This window comes from Delphinapterus leucas, chromosome 10 (genome assembly GCF_059928025.1).
Source record: "Delphinapterus leucas isolate spDelLeu-1000000601 "Yukka" chromosome 10, BTC_Dleu_Yukka2, whole genome shotgun sequence".
Lineage (NCBI taxonomy): Eukaryota > Metazoa > Chordata > Mammalia > Artiodactyla > Monodontidae > Delphinapterus > Delphinapterus leucas.
In genome coordinates this window covers 11,691,865-11,711,254 of record NC_143138.1, presented here as the reverse complement: position 1 = coordinate 11,711,254, position 19,390 = coordinate 11,691,865, and the positions used below count along the sequence as shown (strand labels likewise).

The window sequence follows — 19,390 nt, the reverse complement described above, 5'->3', positions numbered from 1 at the left end:
CCCCTTCAATAATTCCTAGAATACACTATTACCCAAAGAAGATACTTTATATATAAACATAAACTCTTCTAAACACAAAAATAGAAAGTCCAGTCAATGAGGTGTGGTAAGTCTTATGAGCACTGTTTATATAATAACTGTGATGGGCCCAGGAAGAACAGGCATTTCTGGCAAATGTCTATGTGAGGTTTGAGGCTGGGGCCTGCCCCAGACTGTGACCACTTCCCTATGTGTTGTAGAGAAACTAAAAGCCCATCTGCTTAAGGAAAACTCTGTAAATTTTATATCCACTGTTTCAAAGAAAAACCTTAACTATATTTTTTAAAGAGTTTTTTAATTTTCCCCACTCAAAATGTGGATGAGTTGGAAAGAACATATGGGAGGAAGAATTCTTCATGTAAATAATAGGTACATAGAGCAAGAGAAAAGAAATGGGCTAGGGAGAGGGTACTAATTCTGCTTGAATATTTCACACTTTTCCATTGAATAGGAAACATCTCAAAATTACACAGAAGAAACCATCAAGAACTTATACAGAACAATGAAAATAACACTTCTAACATCACACAGGCAGGAAGAATAGCGGGGTATAGAAGACTTCCTTTTGCAAACAGTCTCCTCTGTTTCACTTTTTTTTTCTTTTAAAGAAATAGAGGTCATTGGGTGTATGTGAAGCAAACACTTGCACTGCAAGCCTGCTCAAGGTGACCAGGACTTTGACAGTTTAAATTATCACAAAGAGACAGACATGTCCCAACAACGGCACGGAAGCAGACTTCAGTTAACATCCCACAGGTGACTTCAGGATTAGACAGTCACAAGATCACCTGAGATCTGGGAGTGTTACCTAAAACGATCTGACACTGACACTCACAGGAAACATATTTCTGACTGGGAAGAAACTAAGAAGGACTGGAATAAAGATCATGGCATCAACACCATAAATCTACCTTCCCCATCACGGCTGGAATTGTAATAGACGTACAGGACACCACCAAGTCTTATGAATGGAAGTCTAGATAAATCAAGATGTTTCCTACATACACATGAATTCAACAGCTCTCCAATACTCATCCACTAAAATGACCATTCAAAGCATGCTGGGGGGAGGAGAACTTACAGCCTAGGGGTTAGCATACCCTACACAAGGAAATAAAACTCTAGCACCAGGCTGAGTGGTCCTAACTACTCCCATTTAGTAGGTAAATTACACACCCAACTATTGAAAAGCAAAGTATCAAAAGTTCCATTCATGTCACATAAGTCACATAGTCAGAATCAGGCTCAGAAACCGGCCCACGGTTTTATCTGCTGTGACTTCACTGGTCATCAGCTTCCCTCCTCTGTAAAGTAAGAACTACAGGAGAAGGCACAGGCAAAGAGGAAAGGACATGCCGGGCACTTTACAGGCGTGCAAAATTTGTTAGTCCTGACTGTTAACAACTTCATAGCCATGGCTTCAGAACACAGCATCCGCATTAAGAGAGAAAACCCTGTAATCTGGAATGCATATAAGAGGGGTGATTAGAAGTAACAAATTGATTTTTACACGTGGCCAACTGAACCACACTCAATAAAAATCAGTTAACCCTTGCCTGGCAAAAGAAATTTGGTTAAGTCCACTGCTGGTTCCCAATCCTGACTGCATGTCACAACCTAGAGAGCATGATAGGATACAGGATCCCAGTTATGTGTTAAAAATGCATAAAACATGCACCTAAAATTTTAACTTCACTTTTTTAAAAACGTATAACCCTGTATTTTACTAGTGAACCAATGCTGAAACTAAACACAGAAGAGGGTGTGTTTTTAATAAGCTCCAGAGAGCAGTTTTCAACATTTGGGAAATAGTACAACATTCTTTCCCCAGGCAAAACGGTTCCCTTACAAAAGCCTTAGTATCTATCATTGTCTACAGGAATTTACAAATGTTGCTTTAAATGTATGCGTAAAAAGTATACACTACAGCTCTAACTAAATGTTGGCAATTATTAAATTCTGAGGCTTACAGAAATAGTTCATTCCAAAACAGGAAAAAGCCAAAATGTTTCATCCTCAGATTCCTATTTTTTTAGCAAGATACTGAAATTTTAGAAATAGCATCATAAAACACACAAGTAGAGAAGTTAGACTTGACATACTCTCCCTCCCCGCCCCCCGGCCACCTAGAGGTAGTCTACTCCCTTTTTTAGAGTTTCAGGGATAGAAGCCCAGCCACGTTGATGGTGTCCTCCAGGACAATGAAGGGGCCATGCTTGGGACAAGCGCATCCACGGACAGGAGGAGCCCGTTTCTCACTGCTGCTCAGCAGGAAACAAGAGGGCAGTCAAAGAGGAACGGCTGCCGCATGGAGAAGAGACTGTGGATAGAGAACTGGGGGCCCTCCAAGGACAGGGGACACCATGAGACAAGAGATGCTCAGGGACACCTCAAAATCAAGGGGCGAGCAGAGAAAGAGGAACTGCAGCTAGAGAATGGTCAGAGACAGGAAGAGAACAAAGGAAGAAGAAAATGGTGTCCCAGATGCAAAGACAGGGGAGAGAACTTGCAGGAAGAACAAACGTGTCCAGTGCTGTAATAGGTGACACTATAGATCAGAGAGAGGCCTGTCCTAAGACATCTGGATTCAAAGCAGACCTCTGCCTTGTAAAGCAAGGTGGCCCTGACGTCTCTGACGCTGCCGTGTAGAACACGAGGGGTGCAGACAGAGTACTCCCTGGGGCCCCCTCTGGTAGTCCAGAGCTAAGATGTACTGACTTTCAATTACCATTTACAAAATCAAGAGAGAAAAAAAGGTTGGTGACTGGTTACTAGTCTGCATCAGGGAGAAATTAAGTATACTCCACTGGTTTAATACCATTAACTTTAAAAAACTAAACCAACGAAAATAAATTAGTAGCAGCCCTTCTGAGCCTAGGTGGCGTGTGTGCTATTATGCAGCCCTTGTGCGCCTGCTCCAAGGTGTCGCACGCTATTATGTGCCAGTTCCTGAACTGGCAGTAGGAGTCCATTTTTCACAGGAACTAGAATTTTCCCAGTCCCACATTAGCCCTTATTTCACTGTTACTTCATGCAGAGTTTCAAAAAGGTCTTCTACTTCTACAGTTCTACACTATCCCAAGTATTTCAGAATTAAGAATCTAAGAAAGAGACATACAGAACACGATATAATGTCTACCAGACGCTCAACTGGTAAAAATAGCCAATACCTGCTTGATCCATCTGGTAGTCAATGGGCTCCAAATGCTGGTTGAAGGAGGGACAAAGAAACAAGCACTCTGTCGCATGAGCCTGCAGAAACTGCTGTGGACTTAAGTCAAGCCAAGCCCAGACCAGACTGGCCAAATTAAGAGGGGGTCAGAAAATCAGTGGCTGTGAAAATAGAACAGGAAAACTCTATTCCCTTCAATGTATATAACGGTCCCTACATTTCAAGTATGTATCCATATAAAAAGCATCTTCATATAAACAGAATTATCAGGACGCACTCTCTTAAAATCTGAGTTACTCCAAGGTAACTCAAGTGTGGCTCACATTCCCCTGGGTAACAAGAGCCATCACCTCCGAGGAACCCCTGCAACTTAACAAGGTCAAATTTTCTTCCATTATGCAGCACACTGACAATGCCTCTTAAGAGACGTGATCTGTTAATATATGATTTGTTGTAATTAAGCAACACAGTTTAATGTCATCAAGAGGCTTTAATTAGAGGAGGCTGCCATGTCTTCACACTGTCAGATCAATTCCTGTTTGCACATCCGTACAGACTTACACACACTCCGAGAAACACCTCTGCTTGCACCAAGCAAGCCTTCCTTTGGGGCTATGGTCTTCCCACTGTAAAACACTGTAGTACTTTAAAGGTCTGCCCATTTAATGGGTTTTGTGTGTTCTTCCATACCGAAAACCATACTTTCAAAAACAAACAAAAAAGTTCCTCTCTTCTCCAGAATGTCCTGCACGATAACAGATTCCTCTGGTACTTGTTCGAACTCTGTGTTACCACCTCAGTGGTATGCTTCCCTTGACCCAAGATTCCCCAATCATTTGTACACTATGGCACCAACTCTGAATCTCATTTCTGTTGACATGTAACTCAACTTCGTTTCCTTTCTTTTTCACCTACACATTCCTGAACAAATCTGGATGCTAAGCTAGCTATAACCCTTTCTCAATACCAAAACACATTCAGAGGGATGTGAGAAAAAAGGGGCATCCAATATATCCCTATTTTCATGACAGTAGGGGATGGAATTATTGGTAAATCATCTACCATATAAGGGACCTGTATCCAGAATATATAAAGAATTCTTACAACTCAACAACAAAAATACAAAACAACCCAATCCAAAAATGGGCAAAGGAATACACATTTCTCCAATAAAGATGTAAAAAAGGGGCTTCCCTGGTGGCGCAGTGGTTGGGAGTCCGCCTGCCGATGCAGGGGACGCGGGTTCGTGCCCTGGTCCGGGAGGATCCCACATGCCGCGGAGCGGCTGCGCCCGTGAGCCATGGCCGCTGAGCCTGCGCGTTCGGAGCCTGTGCTCCGCAACGAGAGAAGCTGCAACAGTGAGAGGCCCGCGTACCGCAAAAACAAAAAAAAAGATGTACAAAAGACATAAGTAGTTACCATGACCAATCAATTCCACTGCCAACTAAAAAAACTGAAAACCTCTGTCCAGACAAAATCCTGTATACAAAAGTTCATAGCAGCACTATTTATAATGGCCAATAAATGAAAACAACCAAATGTCATTTATGGATAAATAAAATATGGTTTATTCACACAATGAAATATTATTTGCAATAAGAAAGAACGAATTCTGGAAAATCAATAGTGGTGATGGCTGCCCAACAAGTTGAATGTTGTCAATGCCACTGAATTATATTCCTAAAAATGGCTAAAATGGGAACTTCTGTTATGTATATTTTATCACAATTTTTAAAAATTAAAAGGGGGGAGGCATGGGGAGTATAGCCAATATTTATAATAACTGTAAATGGGGTATAACTTTTTAAAAATTATGAATTGTACACTTGTAACTTGTACAGGTGTACAACTTGTACACCTGTAGTACTGTACACCTATAACTTACAGGTTTCAACAACTACATTTCAATAAAAATAATAATAATAAAGGAGGGGTGAAGTACTGATTCGTGGTACAGCATGGATGAACCTCAAAAACATTATGATGGGTGAAAAAAGGCCAGGCACAAAAGGCCACATATCGTACAATTCCATTTTTATGAAATGTCCAGAACAGTCATATCCATCGCACCAGAGAGGACATGAATGACTGGTGGGGCCTGGGGGAGAGAGGGAATGGGCAGTGACTGCTAGTGGGTGTGAGGTCTACCTTTCAGGGGTGACAAAAATGTTCTGAAATTAGATAGTGTTGAGAGTTGCATAACTCTGAATATACTAAAATCCACAGAATTTTATGCTTTAAAAGGGTACATTTTATGGTACATGGATTATATCTCAATAAAGCTGTTATTTTAAAAAAATGAAGGGCTTCCCTGGTGGCGCAGTGGTTGAGGCTCCGCCTGCCAATGCAGGGGACACGGGTTCGTGCTCCGGTCCGGGAAGATCCCACATGCCGCAGAGCGGCTGGGCCGGTGATCCATGGCCGCTGAGCCTGCGCATCCGGGGGAGAGGCCACAGCAGTGAGAGGCCCGCATACCGCAAAAAAAAAAAAAAAAAAAAAAAAAAAGATAGTGGGAAGAAGCTTAGGAAACGTGTGTGTACGTTTGTATGTGTGTTAAAATACAAGAACATATGTCTATTTCCCCAATTTGGATTTGTTTGTCTTTCAGAGCAAATCCACACAAAGAATTGTTCTGTTTCCCAACTCTGCAGGGGCTAAAGAGTGAAAGTCTCCAGTCTTACCACAACTCAGAAGGCCTACCAGGCAGGCAAGAGACCAAGGCATCCAGCAAATTTGTAACATCTTGGTCTCTTCTCCTGGAGCTGAAGTTCAGGTGTGGTCACTACAACACCATATTCCTTTAGAAGTACTGGGAGGTTATGCGTACTTCAGAAGAGGGGGTTTCAATGTTGCTGCTTCCAGATAATAAAACTGTTTCTCCACGGTGCTACTGCAAAAAACCGCCCATTTAATTAAATGAAAATAAAGATTTGGATTTAACTTTAAGGTCTCTTACATTAACACTATTACACAATGTATTTTGATTCATTAATAAAAGAACTGTGTGACAAGTTTGAGTTCCAATTACTACTCAGGTGTATCTTAAAAATTAAACTCATGAGGCAAATCGTCAATTTGTTTTTCTCAAATAACCACTTAACCCCATCCTGTAAAATATCAATAAATTATCAGCGAAGTAATTTCGCATGAATATTGTCATCCTTCTTGGCAGGCCTTTTTTTCCTAGGCCATTTTAATCCTCCCACTTTCTTCCTCCTTCTACACACTGATGAATGGCTAAGTTAGAGCTACTGGTTTTTCATTTGGCAGTAGTTCTTTTTACCAGCCTTTCCAAATTTTTTGGTCATGACCCAACTCTGGCTCTTATGCCAGAACATACATTTGTAGCGGGTTACCTTAGCAAGTATGCTCCCAAATCGCAGGGTGGTTCATAAACTCTTACTCAAATGGACAACTTTAAATACTTTTGCAGAAGCTTTTTCTGCTTTCCTTTCCCTATATTAGACTACACATTTGTCCTGCTTTTTAAATGGGGAGTGGAGAGGACAGAACCACTACTGACTTCTCAAGACAATGAATATGTACGTTTCATTACCTATTATAATGAATATGTAAGTTGCATATGTAAGCACTTATCAGACTATCTTAAGAAACAATTACTTAATTACAACAACAAACAGTATTTCACAGAACTCTGAATTAAGTCACCTTCTAAAAACACTGAAGCTTTGAAGTATTCAGCCCTCCCAAGCAGGAAAGGGCAGAATTTTTTAAAGCTTTTAAGAGATCTTTTGATGTCACTTTCCTAGTATTAAACACTACCTCTTTGCAATACTTGCATCTTTTGGCTGATTCATCAAAAACAGTGACTGGAGACGCTTCTGACTACACTATTTCCATTATTCATGCTGTGGAGTGTTCAAAATGTGTTTTGAATATTTTCTTATTATACCAATTTTTGAAATGTACACCATATCCCTTTAATAACACCATGCACTAATCTAAGACTGCCAACCTAAGCCATTTATAATCATATTTCTGTTGGAAGAAAAATGTACTTAATTAACATTATTGGAGATTAAAACAAAAAAGAGAGAGAGAGAGAAAGAAAAAAAGAAAACCCACATACTGACACCACATTTCCTCTGGTAATTTTAAGTCGTGACCACTGTGTTGTATCAAGCGCTGGCCACACAAGTGGATCAACTTAACCATTCTGGTGCTGGCGCAGGATGTGGATGCGGTGGTATTAATGAGAGCGTGAGCTTATAGTGTAACCTCGCCAGACCAAATAACCTCCTGGCCACACAAGTAGAAAATAATTAAAACAAGCACGATTCCAATTTAGCTTTGTAACCAGATGGTGAATGAAAAAGCAGACAAAGACTCATTTTGTGAATAACCTGGGGAACAGCTCCTACAGTTTCTTTTAAAGTTACAGTCTGACTCATGAAATTTAAAAAAAAAAAAAAAGGCGGCCTGAGGGACAAAGGTTCTTACCAGAATTCACTCCCATCGTAGATACATGTCATTTTCTCTAGGTCATGGCTAAAGAAATCACAACGTACTCCTTAAATGAATGCCAAGTTTAATTACAGCAAAACCCAAAAAAACACTGGGGAAAAGTTAAGTAGAAGACAAGATGCTACTAAACATCTATTTCACCGAGATGTACATCAACAACTATACAAAGTAAATGTTTCGAATCATCAGGACTACAAAATGACACAAGCCTACACCAATATTCTACAAAAAAAATTTTTCCCAAAAAAATAAACAACATTTGCAGCCTAGCACTAGACTCATGTTCTTTATTTTCCTCCCCCAAGAAGAATAAAGGTATTTCATGGGTAAGAGAAAGAAGGAAACATCTTAAAATAAGACCCAGTAACTTTGCTAACACTGCATAACAACTCTAGAAACAGGAAGACAAATCTAAATGAGCTGCCTGACCTTCGCAAGGTAGACAGAGCGTAAGTGGTTTAGCCTATATATTAAAGATGGAAACTCTCAACCATGAAAGGGAGATGCTAGTTAATCTGAGCACAACCCAAATGAGGATGGAACAGTAAAAGAGGCCATCATACCGTCCAGTATGTTCCGCCAACACACACACACACACACACACACACACCCTTCCCCTGGGGGACTGTGAGCCTGCCATGAGTGAAGAGGCAGAACCCTAAGGAGTTCACTTCAACACATCACCTCCCTCGTGCTCAAACCTTTGTTAGATCAAGGCAGGTTGTCAACTCAACCTCTACACCCTGCAGACCTGGAAGCAACTGACTTCTCCAGGCCCATCCATCCCCAATTCCACCCACACCCATCCCCTTCAATCCCCTCCCCCAGGATCACTCGGAACCACAGAGCAGAAGAACCCCAGGCCAGAGTCCCAAGGGATGGTAAGAGGACGATAAAGAAGGGAACTGCAGGGCTAAGGGGGGATCTCAAAATAATGCAAAGGACACTTCTTTCTGCCTCATTAAATTCAAGCACCAATATACGGATTGCTTCTCTGGGTTCCTAAATTGTTTCTGACCTAGTTTGCTTCCTTGAGTCAATGGATTTACAGTGGGTGTACAGATACTTCTTTGGTCCCAAGGGAAAGATGAGAACCTGGCAAAAATCCCATTTTGAGGACATCACATTTGGAGGCCTGCAATCACTTCTCTGGCTTTCCCTGCTGGCTTCTTGTAAACTGGCCGTGTGTGTGTGCCCAGCCCATCGTCACTGGGCTACGGCCTCCAAGCTACAGATCTAATGGATGAGTCTCCACACTCTACACACCTGACAAGTAACCATCCTACAACAGCAGCAACCCCATCCCATAAAACCCACGCTGCTATCGGTTTGAAATGGGGGACGGGATGTCTTGACAATATGAATCTCCTGCTTCGAGGTCACAGGGTACACAGTCTCATTATGGCTGTACGTTGTGTTCTCACAGTCCTGGCTTTGGGGTAATATTAATATTACACTGGGCAACTTGGATGAACAGTCTCATGTTTCGAATCCCTCTTCTGTAAAAACGGGAGTGAGCCTTCAATGGATTTTAGCCATTTTCTAAGCACTGTACATATATAATCATTTAATCCTTTCATCAGCACCAAATAATGAGTTCAGAACACTGCAAGGTTTGTGTACCTTTTTGTGAGGACCTACAAGGACCCACATCATATGGAAAGGCCCTCCATGGGGAGTTGCAGGAGGGCTGACCCTTACACCTCACACCTCCTGGAATTTTCCCGGCATGAACTCTCTCACTCAGGGTGAGTCTTTTATTCTGCCAACATTTACTGAACAGCCAGGCCTGTGGTAAATAAATATTCACCAGCAATCTGCTAACAGGATGGATCAACAGGGGCCAGGGCAGCACCGAGAGGGAAAGGCACCTCTGAAAACAAACAATTAAGAGCCTGTGTGACTTGCGTTGTGACAGAAATGAGAACGAGTTAACACCAGTATGGAAGATACATCTAATTGGCGGAAGGGAGAAGGCTTCACAAAGGAAATGACACCGAATCTTGGAAGGGTAAGAATGTAAAAATAAAGAGGTTAGAAGGCCTCTTTTAGGCCCTGTTCATCTCCAAGTGTATATATAAAAAAAAAAACAAACCCTGCCCTAGAACCAAATTTCTACCATCCAGCCAGGGCTGCTTCTCCAAGATCCTCCCAGTGGCCTCATGGGTGCTGGGCCCTCTCTCCCTCCCAGTCGTCTTTTCTCCTCCCCAGCCCAGCCTCCCAAGCACAGAAGGTCAACCTGCATCAGAATGGAAGGGACTTGCTGAACTCAGCCTTGCTCACACTTGCACCCACCTAAGACTCCAGGGGCCGATCCCACCCTCAAGGTGGGCAACCAGGATTTCACAGTCCGCTCTCTCAATCACACTACACACCCATGTGTGTCGGCACTCACAGACCCCGGGAGATAAGGATCTTGCATTAGTTTCCAGATGCCGATTGAACGCTACACATACCGTAGATCTGCACCCCCGAAAGAGTGCAGCTGAGGGACTGAAATGTGAAAAGGCACAGAGGAGGGAGTGGAGACTGGTCAGAAGGGAAAATGAGATGTGAAAAAACCCAAGGCCAGGTCTCTCCTCAAAGCAAAACCCCATCCACGGCGTTTCAGATCTCTCCCAAAAGCTGCTGGCAAGTGAGGCCACACACAACTGTGACCCTGAGGACAAAGGACCCTGTCCCGCAACAAGTTACAAACTACGGGGGCAAGGGCTGGCGTATTAGATTAGTAATAAACTTATTTTTTAATCAACCAATCTCAGTGCACAGACCTTATTTTAAACCAACCTTTTAAAAAAAAAAGGAGACAGTGTAGAGGAAATTTGAATACCGACTAGTTATTTCATATTAAAAACTATTATTTATGTTATCAGTATCCTGGGCATGTCTTCTGTAAACAGAATCCTCACCTTTTAAGTTTAATAATAGAATGTTTACACATTAAATGATATGTTTGAAATATGCTTTTACTACAATCCAAGGGGTAGAAGTAGACATTATAAATGAAACAGAATTGACTACACATTGGATACTGCTGGAGCCAGGAAATGGGTATGTGGTAGTGTATTAGATGGTTTTCAGTACTTCTGCATAGGTTGGCAATTTCCTATAATAAAATGTTTCTTAAAGGGGGAAGGTGGGACTTCCCTGGTGGTGCAGTGGTTAAGAATCCGCCTGCCAGTGCAGGGATCACGGGTTCGATCCCTGGTCCGGGAAGATCCCACATGCCACGGAGCAACTAACCCCATGCGCCACAACTACCGAGCCTGCGCTCTAGAGCCCACAAGCCACAACTGCTGAGCCTGTGTGCCGCAACTTCTGAACCCCGCATGCCTACAGCCCGTGCTCCGCAACGAGAGGCCACCACAATGAGAAGCCCGCGCACCGCAACGAAGAGTAGCCCCCACTCGCCGCAACTAGAGAAAGCCCGCACGCAGCAACAAAGACCCAACGCAGCCAAAAATAAATAAATATAAATTTGTTTAAAGGGGGGGAGGGGAAGGAGTTTGCTCCTCTAGAAAAAGAAGGTTTTAAACCACACAGCCTTTAAGTAGAGCAGCAAAAGTCTCACCCTGTTGTGTCTCAGGATCTCTTGGAACTCTGAAAAGTTACTGAGGACCTAGAGAGCTGTTGACTACATGGGATGTAGATATTTAGATACTGATAGACAGACACTCAAATTAAGACTGAGAACAAATTTTAATATACGTTAATTCACTTAGAAAATAAAACCACTACACATTAACATAAATAACATCCTGATGAAAGTTATATTTTCCAAAATAAAAAAATTTACTGAAAAATGTGGCACTGTCTTCCACTTTGGCAAATCTCATTAATGTCTGGTGTAACAGAAGTCACCTGGATGCTCATAACAGAATTCAATCCGATGCGTTCGTTCTCTCACACCGTGTAGTGTCTAGAAAGCCCCGCTGCACATTTGAGAGAAACGAGAGTGAAGCAGGAAAGCAATGCCAGGGTATTACTCTAATAATACTTTTTACCTTGCGAATTCCCCAAAAAGGAACTGAGAATCCCAGGGATCCCTGTGTGACACTGAGAACCCCTGAGATGGAGGGGAAAGTCTGTGGGAAAAAGTAGAACTTCCCCTTACGACCAAGCCCAGCAGAGACCCTCTACTCCTCTTTACTGTGAAGTGAAATGAGGCACAGAGTTGACAGAAAAGAACACTGTGTCCCCCTAAACCCCTCCCACACACAGCACTGTTACGAGGAAGGGCCTCCGTGTAGCAGGGACTGGGGGAAAGTGGCTTAAACACATACATAAATCAAGGCAAGCGGTGAATAGCCAAGATACACTGTGCTCTAGACTGTTGATCCCTAATACGAAATCAACACACCGGGTCTCCTGACAAGCGTTCTTTCAAATTAAATCAGGAAAAACCGGACAGATCTAAGTACATCACCAATAGTAATGAACATAAGGCTAAGTTTCATGAAACGTGTTTCAACTGTATGCGTGTACGCACAGACACTGGGTCTCGTTCAAACTTTCTTAGCACAGATAAAAGTCAAAGTTTACAAGAACACTGTGCTCAGGTACAAGGTATAGGTTCTAAAGTCTTCATAAAAAAAGGAGAGCAAGAAAAACAGCCTTTCAAGAGGAAGCAAGAGAAGGTAGGGGGGCCTGTGGAGAAAACAGGAACAAAGCCGACTTCTCAGGGGACGAAACAGGGTGAAGGGACCAGAGGGACAGAACCCAGAGAAGACCAGCTGTGGAGGAAACCCCACGACTCCCCCTGGAAGCATCTAGCCTATGGAGCTATGCACTCAAAAACTACAGACAGATTTACACAAATAGACCTGTGAGATATCTGTTTAAGGACTGAAAACGGGAAGCCTGACAGTCAATAGTGAGGAAAAAAAAAAGAAAGATTAAGTCAGCTGTTGGAAAAAGAAGATGAAAGCTGAGCCATGCCCGGTACAAGCGATCTCCGCGACACACAAGCTCCTCTCCTTACAGACTTCCCACTTAGGATTTCAGTGTAAAACACAGATATCCAACCAGCACCAGCCAGCAGCAGCCGTCTCAACCTTTGGGAATGGAACCCAACACACTCAGGGGCCTTTTGGGATTAAGTGAAAAAAGCAAGTTTCAAAATTGTGCTAGGAGGAAGATGAAATTATACACACATACAAATACAGAGAAAAACTTGGAAAGGATTTCCTCTAGAGAGAGAGACTGGACAAGGTGGAGAATTTATAACTTTATTCCCTTCTGTGCTGTTGAAATGCTTTGTCAAAGGGCATGGGTTACTCTGCCAAACAGCACAGAGTTTTAAAACAAAAACAAAAGGAGACTCATTTTAAAAAGAAAATCACCTTTGACCCATACTTTGCACCAAAAAAAACTTAACTCCAAAAGTGGTCAGAGCCCAAATGTATTGATAAAAAAATATTATTGAAGTCCTAGAGGAAACACAGGAGATAATCCTTGCCATGAGATTTCTCAGGATACAAAAAGGAGGAACTGATAATTTGAGCTTCATTCAAATAATAACAGTTCTGTTCCACAGGTGAAAATGAATGTTAAGAAATGTCATGGCCTGAGTTGTGACCCCTCCCCGCCAGCCCGACCCAAAGTACCTCAGAATATGACTGACATTTGGAGACAGTGTTTAAAGAGGTGACTGAGTTAAAATGAGGTCATGAGGGTGCGGCCTTCGCCACTATGACTGGTGTCCTTATAAGAAGATGAAGTCTGGACGTGTACGGAGGAAAGAGGATGTGAACATATGGGGAGAAGGCGACCAGAAACCGAGGAGGAAGACCTCAGAAGACAAACCAGGTCTTCAATTTCTGACCTCCATAAATGTGAGAAAATTTTTAGTATTTAAGCTACCCAGTCTGTGGTACCTTGTTACAGCAGCCCTAAGCAAACTAATACAGAAAAAGAACATATGTACAAAACACATATCTAATAACAGATTCGTATCCACAGCATATTTTTTAAAAAACTCTCAATATTTGATAATAAGAAAACCCAATTTTAAATGGGCAAATACACACATGAAAAGATGCTCAACATCTATCAGTCACCAGGGAAATGCAAATTAAAGCCCACAGTGAGATTCTGCTACATGCCTATTAAAATGGCTAGAATTGAAAAGCTGACAACACCAAATACAAATGAACCCTCCAGGGCAAAACTGAACCCTCATACACTGCTTGTGGAATGCAAAAAGAGTAGAGTCACTCTGGAAAAGACTGGCATTTTCTTAAAAAGTTAAAAACATACACTAGTAATGAATACCTAGCAATAAATACTATAACCTCACAAAAACACACGTGTGTGTGTATCAGCTCCATTCAAAATTGCCAAAAAAGGCAAACAGCCAAACGTCCGTGAATGTCCATGATGAAGACACAAACTGGTATAGCCAACAAGAGAACACTCAGCAATAAACAGAAATCAATTTCTAATACAAACAACATGGATGAATCTCCAATACATGAAGAAACTATACCATACTCAAAGGCTAAATGCTATGTGATTCCACTTGAGACATTCCAGAAAAGTCACAGAAAATCCAGAAAAGAACTCACTGGTTAGAAAGGGGCACCTGACAAGGGCACTTGACTGTGATAGTTACATGACTCAAGGCATTTACAAACTTCGCAGAAGTGAATACTTAAAATGGGTAAATTTTACTGCATGCTAATTATACCTCAATATGTCCCTTTACTCAGAGCATAATGACACAGGTGTGCCCCAAGATTCTTGCACACAATAGACCAGTGCTGTCCAAGAGAAATACAACACGAGCCACACGATAATTTTAAGTTATCAAATAGTCACATTAAAACTGCTAAACGGGTGAGGTTTCAAAAATATTTTGCTTAGGGGCTTCCCTGGTGGCGCAGTGGTTGAGAGTCCACCTGCCGATGCAGGGGACACGGGTTCGTGCCCCGGTCCAGAAAGATCCCACATGCCGCGGAGGGGCTGGGCCCGTGAGCCATGGCCACTGAGCCTGCGCGTCCGGAGCCTGGGCTCCGCAACGGGAGAGGCCACAACAGTGAGAGGCCCGCGTACCGCAAAAAAAAGAAACAAAAAATTTACTTAAATATGTCCAAAATATTATCATTTAAACATGGAGTCAATATAAAAATCAAGTGATTTAAGATCTAGAGAAGAAACTAACTAGTGGTTGCCTGCGGGGAGAGGGAAGGGGGTGCCATAGGGGGGTCGGGGGGAAGGGGTTATTATGGGACTATATGAAATCGTGTGTGAAACTTTTGAAAATGTAAAGACTCATTCAGTTAAAAAAAAAAAAATCAAGTGACTTAGCTTTATTTTCATATTACTAAGTCTTAGAAATCCAGCGTGTATTTCACACCAATGGCGCATATCAATACAGACCAGGCACGCTTCAATTGCTCACAGGTGGCTAGAGTGGCTCCCTTTACATTTGAAGTAACTTTGAGCTCTACAATGCCAGACAAAGCATGATCCCAAGGAAAGGCCACAAACGGAAGAAAAGGCAAAGGGTGTCGGAAAACCTTTCCCCGGTTTGACTCTTCAGGGGTAGCAGAGAGTCGCCCGGAGATCTGTGAAAGCTGCTGAGTCGGGCCGGTGGGCGGGTGGGGGCAGGATTTCTCTGGTGCAGCAGCACGCCCAAGCCAGGCTACGGTGAGTCACTCACGCGCACACATGCATGCAAGCACGCACACACACCACCCCAGCTCATTCGTCAGAGTGTAAGAAAGGAAAAGCGAAGAACGCGAAATAGCTACTCCTACACAATTCAGATACACTTAATGGATGCAGAAAGCAAGGCGAGAAATGCATTTGGAAAACCAGGCTGTGCCGGCCTGCCTAGCAGGCAAAAGCCCACCACCCACTCAGATCTAAGAGGTTCCTTACCACAGCCCAGGGGAGCAGAAAAGACAAAAAGCCAGAATGAATCTGTTGGAAATCTACCACCACCATGCTGTGGGGAAACGCAAACTACAGTCCTGGTGCTTGATACCTTAGCATGTAACTGAGTTAACCGCACTGAAGTTCTAGAATGAGCCGGCCACGACCAAATCGCATAGTCCAATCTCAAATGAACCAGATAATTCAGAACAGCTTGGAATTTTTCTCTTTGGTTTAAGAGTATGCCATTATGTTTATATCATGGTTATGTCTGATATTCTGGAATTTGCGGGGGGGAGTTTTATTTTAAGACATAATCTGGACATATCCAGGAAATCATATATCCTTCTCTATCCTGAAGTCTCCCCCAGGGGCGCAGTGGTGCCACCAACCCCCAATGTTACAGGTACCTCGTACAAAGCTATCTTTTTAGCTAAATGACAGAAAGTCTGGTTCGGCCTGTGGCTTGACGCAGGTACTCCCTGACTGCTGGCTGAAGATACTGCCCAGGATTTCAGTTTAGAAATAGTCCTTGAACACTTTCAACATATGCCAGGTACTATTCTAAGCATCTGTCGTGTGATTCAAACTCACTCAATACTTACAAGGTAGGTGCTGATTTTTAATATCTCCAATCCTGCAAAAAAGGAAAGGACTCAAGTGAAGGATGTTACTCAAAGCACATACCTCGGCATCTACCTGGAGCCTCTTAGGCACTGGGAAATACGCTGAAGGCTAATATATTTGGTAGGCCATTGCAAAGCAATACTAAATTAGTCCACAGAATAATGAATATAGCTCTTACTCTCTGAGCATCCTGTTCTTCAACCGGGTGTAAGATCACAACCACAGGTCCCACACACACCTTCCCCTTGTTCTTACTGTCTCTTGAAAGCTCAGGTCCCACAAGCAATCATATTATTCTATCTGCTTCTTGGTATGTCTGAAATTACACTTTCGTATTTTTCATTCTACCAGTCTGGCCCAATGAAGATTTCCCACCTTCCCATCAACCCCTGGACACCAATTGTAATAGTTAAGAACCCTTCCAATTATAAAATTAGAGTTCTAACTCATACTCCATTATTACTAACTTCTCCTATCTTCCAAGAAAATATTTTGGCTGTTGTTACTTTGCTTAGCCATTGATCCAAAAAAGAACGCAGCCATTACTTTGTAAAGACAAGAACTATTCATGAGATGCCAAAGAAATGTGTCTTCTGCGGACAAGTTATGAAACAGTTAAGTCTCCTGGTGCCCAGTCTTTGGTTCAGAACAGACAGCCTGGTTTCATTGCCTCCAATACTTGAATGTAGAGAGAAAGCATAAGTAATAAAAAGCTACAGCCAAGTGTCTTGTGACCCAACCAAAAGGATTTTAGAACTTGTTAAATATCTCCTTGTCAAACATCATTTGAAGTGACTTAATCCTTGGGTAAGCGTGCATTTTCACAGTAACAAAATGTGTTCTGAAACTAATATTCTCAACACTCATGTGGTCACAGTTAACACACAGAGTAGACAACTCACAAATAACTATTAAGAATCATTTTTATGATTTCCTTTTTCTTGAGGTGAAAGATGGCACTGCCCTTTATCCCTACAACAAGAATGTGGGCGTGGGACTTCCCTGGTGGCACAGTGGTTGAGAATCTGCCTGTCAATGCAGGGGACACGGGTTCGAGCCCTGGTCCGGGAAGATCCCACATGCCGCGGAGCAGCTAAGCCCATGTGCCACAACTACTGAGCCTGCACTCTAGAGCCCGCGGGCCACAACTCCTGAGCCGGTGCGCCTAGAGCCCGTGCTCCACAACAAGAGAAGCCACCGCTCCGCAACGAAGAGGAGCCCCTGCTCGCCACAACCAGAGAAAGCCCGCACACAGCGACAAAGACCCAACGCAGCCAAAAATAAATAAATAAACTTGTTTTTTAATAAAAGAATGGGGATGATTATATCAATGACAGCAAAACTCAATGTATTCGGTTGGCCAAAAAGTTCATTCACTTTTTAAGTACAAATAAAAGACACATTTTTCATTTTCAGCAAGAACTTTATTGAACAGTGTATTCACTAACCAAACGAACTTTTTGGCCAACCCAATAGTTTGAATCAGCCCAGGCTCAGGTCCTCTGTAATTGGTAACATTCAGAAATCAAAGGCAAATGAAATCTAGTTATTTTCTTCTCAAAATTATCTTGTAAGTTTCCGGCAATTTCAACGTGCTCACAACAGGCAAAGGAGTGCCCATCATACTGCCTTGTACAACATGTACTCTCTTGAGTGAATGTTATTCATTATGATATACTGCCTCCCCTCCCCCACGTTCACATACTACAACTTCATAAAACTCCACCAACAAGATGGGCAAAGGCACCAAAACCATAAAGTAATTCCAAACTGCATATCATAGTTCACATGCAGATTTAAAAAACAAAACAAAAAAAAACAGTATCGTATTCTTGTTTGCCGTTGGCAAAAGATACCAGAGACTGCTCTTCGCTGGTTTTATCTCCATAAGCAGTATATGTTAAGAGGCCATACAGTTAATTCCACAAATGAAATACAGTGAGTAATTATTTCCTATATTATCCATTCTGAACAACATCTAATCTAGCTGCTCAAGAAAGATTCCTGATTAGATAAGGAGGAAACAGTTTATGTCATTAGCTATACAGTTTCATCTTGTTGAGGAGATGCATTGTAATGAATACCAGATGAGTTTAAAGTACTGTAGGGTTCAAAACAACCTCCAGATCACATTTATGTAGCCTGTTGATACTGAACAGTCAATATTTCACCTTCTACAGACCTCAACCCACTTACACGGTAACACCCCTCACTTCCCAGATACCAATCCACTCTGAATTAGTATTTAGCATACAATCACTGAGGCTCTTAAACTGTATTTTTCCTATTTTCACCCAGAGGTCCTATGAGCTGCCTAATTAAATGCAAGGTTTTCCTTTTTCCTTGTAAGTCAGTCCTGGTGGAAACAAAACAGGGTTGGCCTAACTTGGACTCCTGCTACATAACCAAGACTTGACCTGTGTCTTGATTAAATATTAAGTCACTGGGATTGCGGGGGGGAATCAACACAGCAATGCATTTTCCATTCTCTTCACAAGCCTCCCCAAGCACAGCTTCTTCCTGTCATCTTTCTCCTTATACATCCAGGCACAGGATCATAAGCAAACCATGCTAAAAAGGGGGCAACTACAAAGTTTTAATTATTTGAAACATACTGGAAAACATACTGTGAGAATGGAAGAATCTGGGGATCTCAAATTAACGAAGCTCTAACAATATAGCTGTGTCTGCTTGAAATTACCAACTTGCAGATCCATAGATACAGTCCCTAACTAGGGTGTGACTGAAATATCTCAGCACTCAGCTCCAGTTCACAGAAGGCAAGAGTCACAGGGCTGAACTTCTCTGAAATCAAAATGAGGCTGATGCAAGAAGCTTGATTATTGCATTAAATTAACATAATTTGCAGCTGTTGATTAGGTTTTTCCTCATAGAAAGTTGCAGGGCCATCTGCAGGTTATATTTTCCCTGCTACTCTCCAGTACAGACCCCATTTCCAAATTTTGTTGCATAAACCAAAGACAGGTAAATCCATCGCACTCACACACATAAAAGCCAGTTTGAAACCAAGTAAAGGAAAAGGTTACACACAAGACAATGACTGTCAGAAGCATCCTTTGAAAATAATGTTTAAGGCAGCAGCCCCTCACTGGTCCCAGGTTTCCAAAAAGAAGGAAAAGGCTGAGTTTTAGTCTCATGAATCTCTTTGATGATTTCTAACACTCCATA

At 42.2% G+C, this 19,390-nt stretch overlaps 1 protein-coding gene across 23 annotated transcripts in view; it reads right to left on the bottom strand.

Moving 5' to 3' along the window:
• The window catches only part of JARID2 (jumonji and AT-rich interaction domain containing 2), a 243,443-nt gene that overhangs the window by 157,998 nt on the left and 66,055 nt on the right, over positions 1-19,390 (bottom strand). The gene's annotated exons all lie outside the window — the stretch shown is intronic.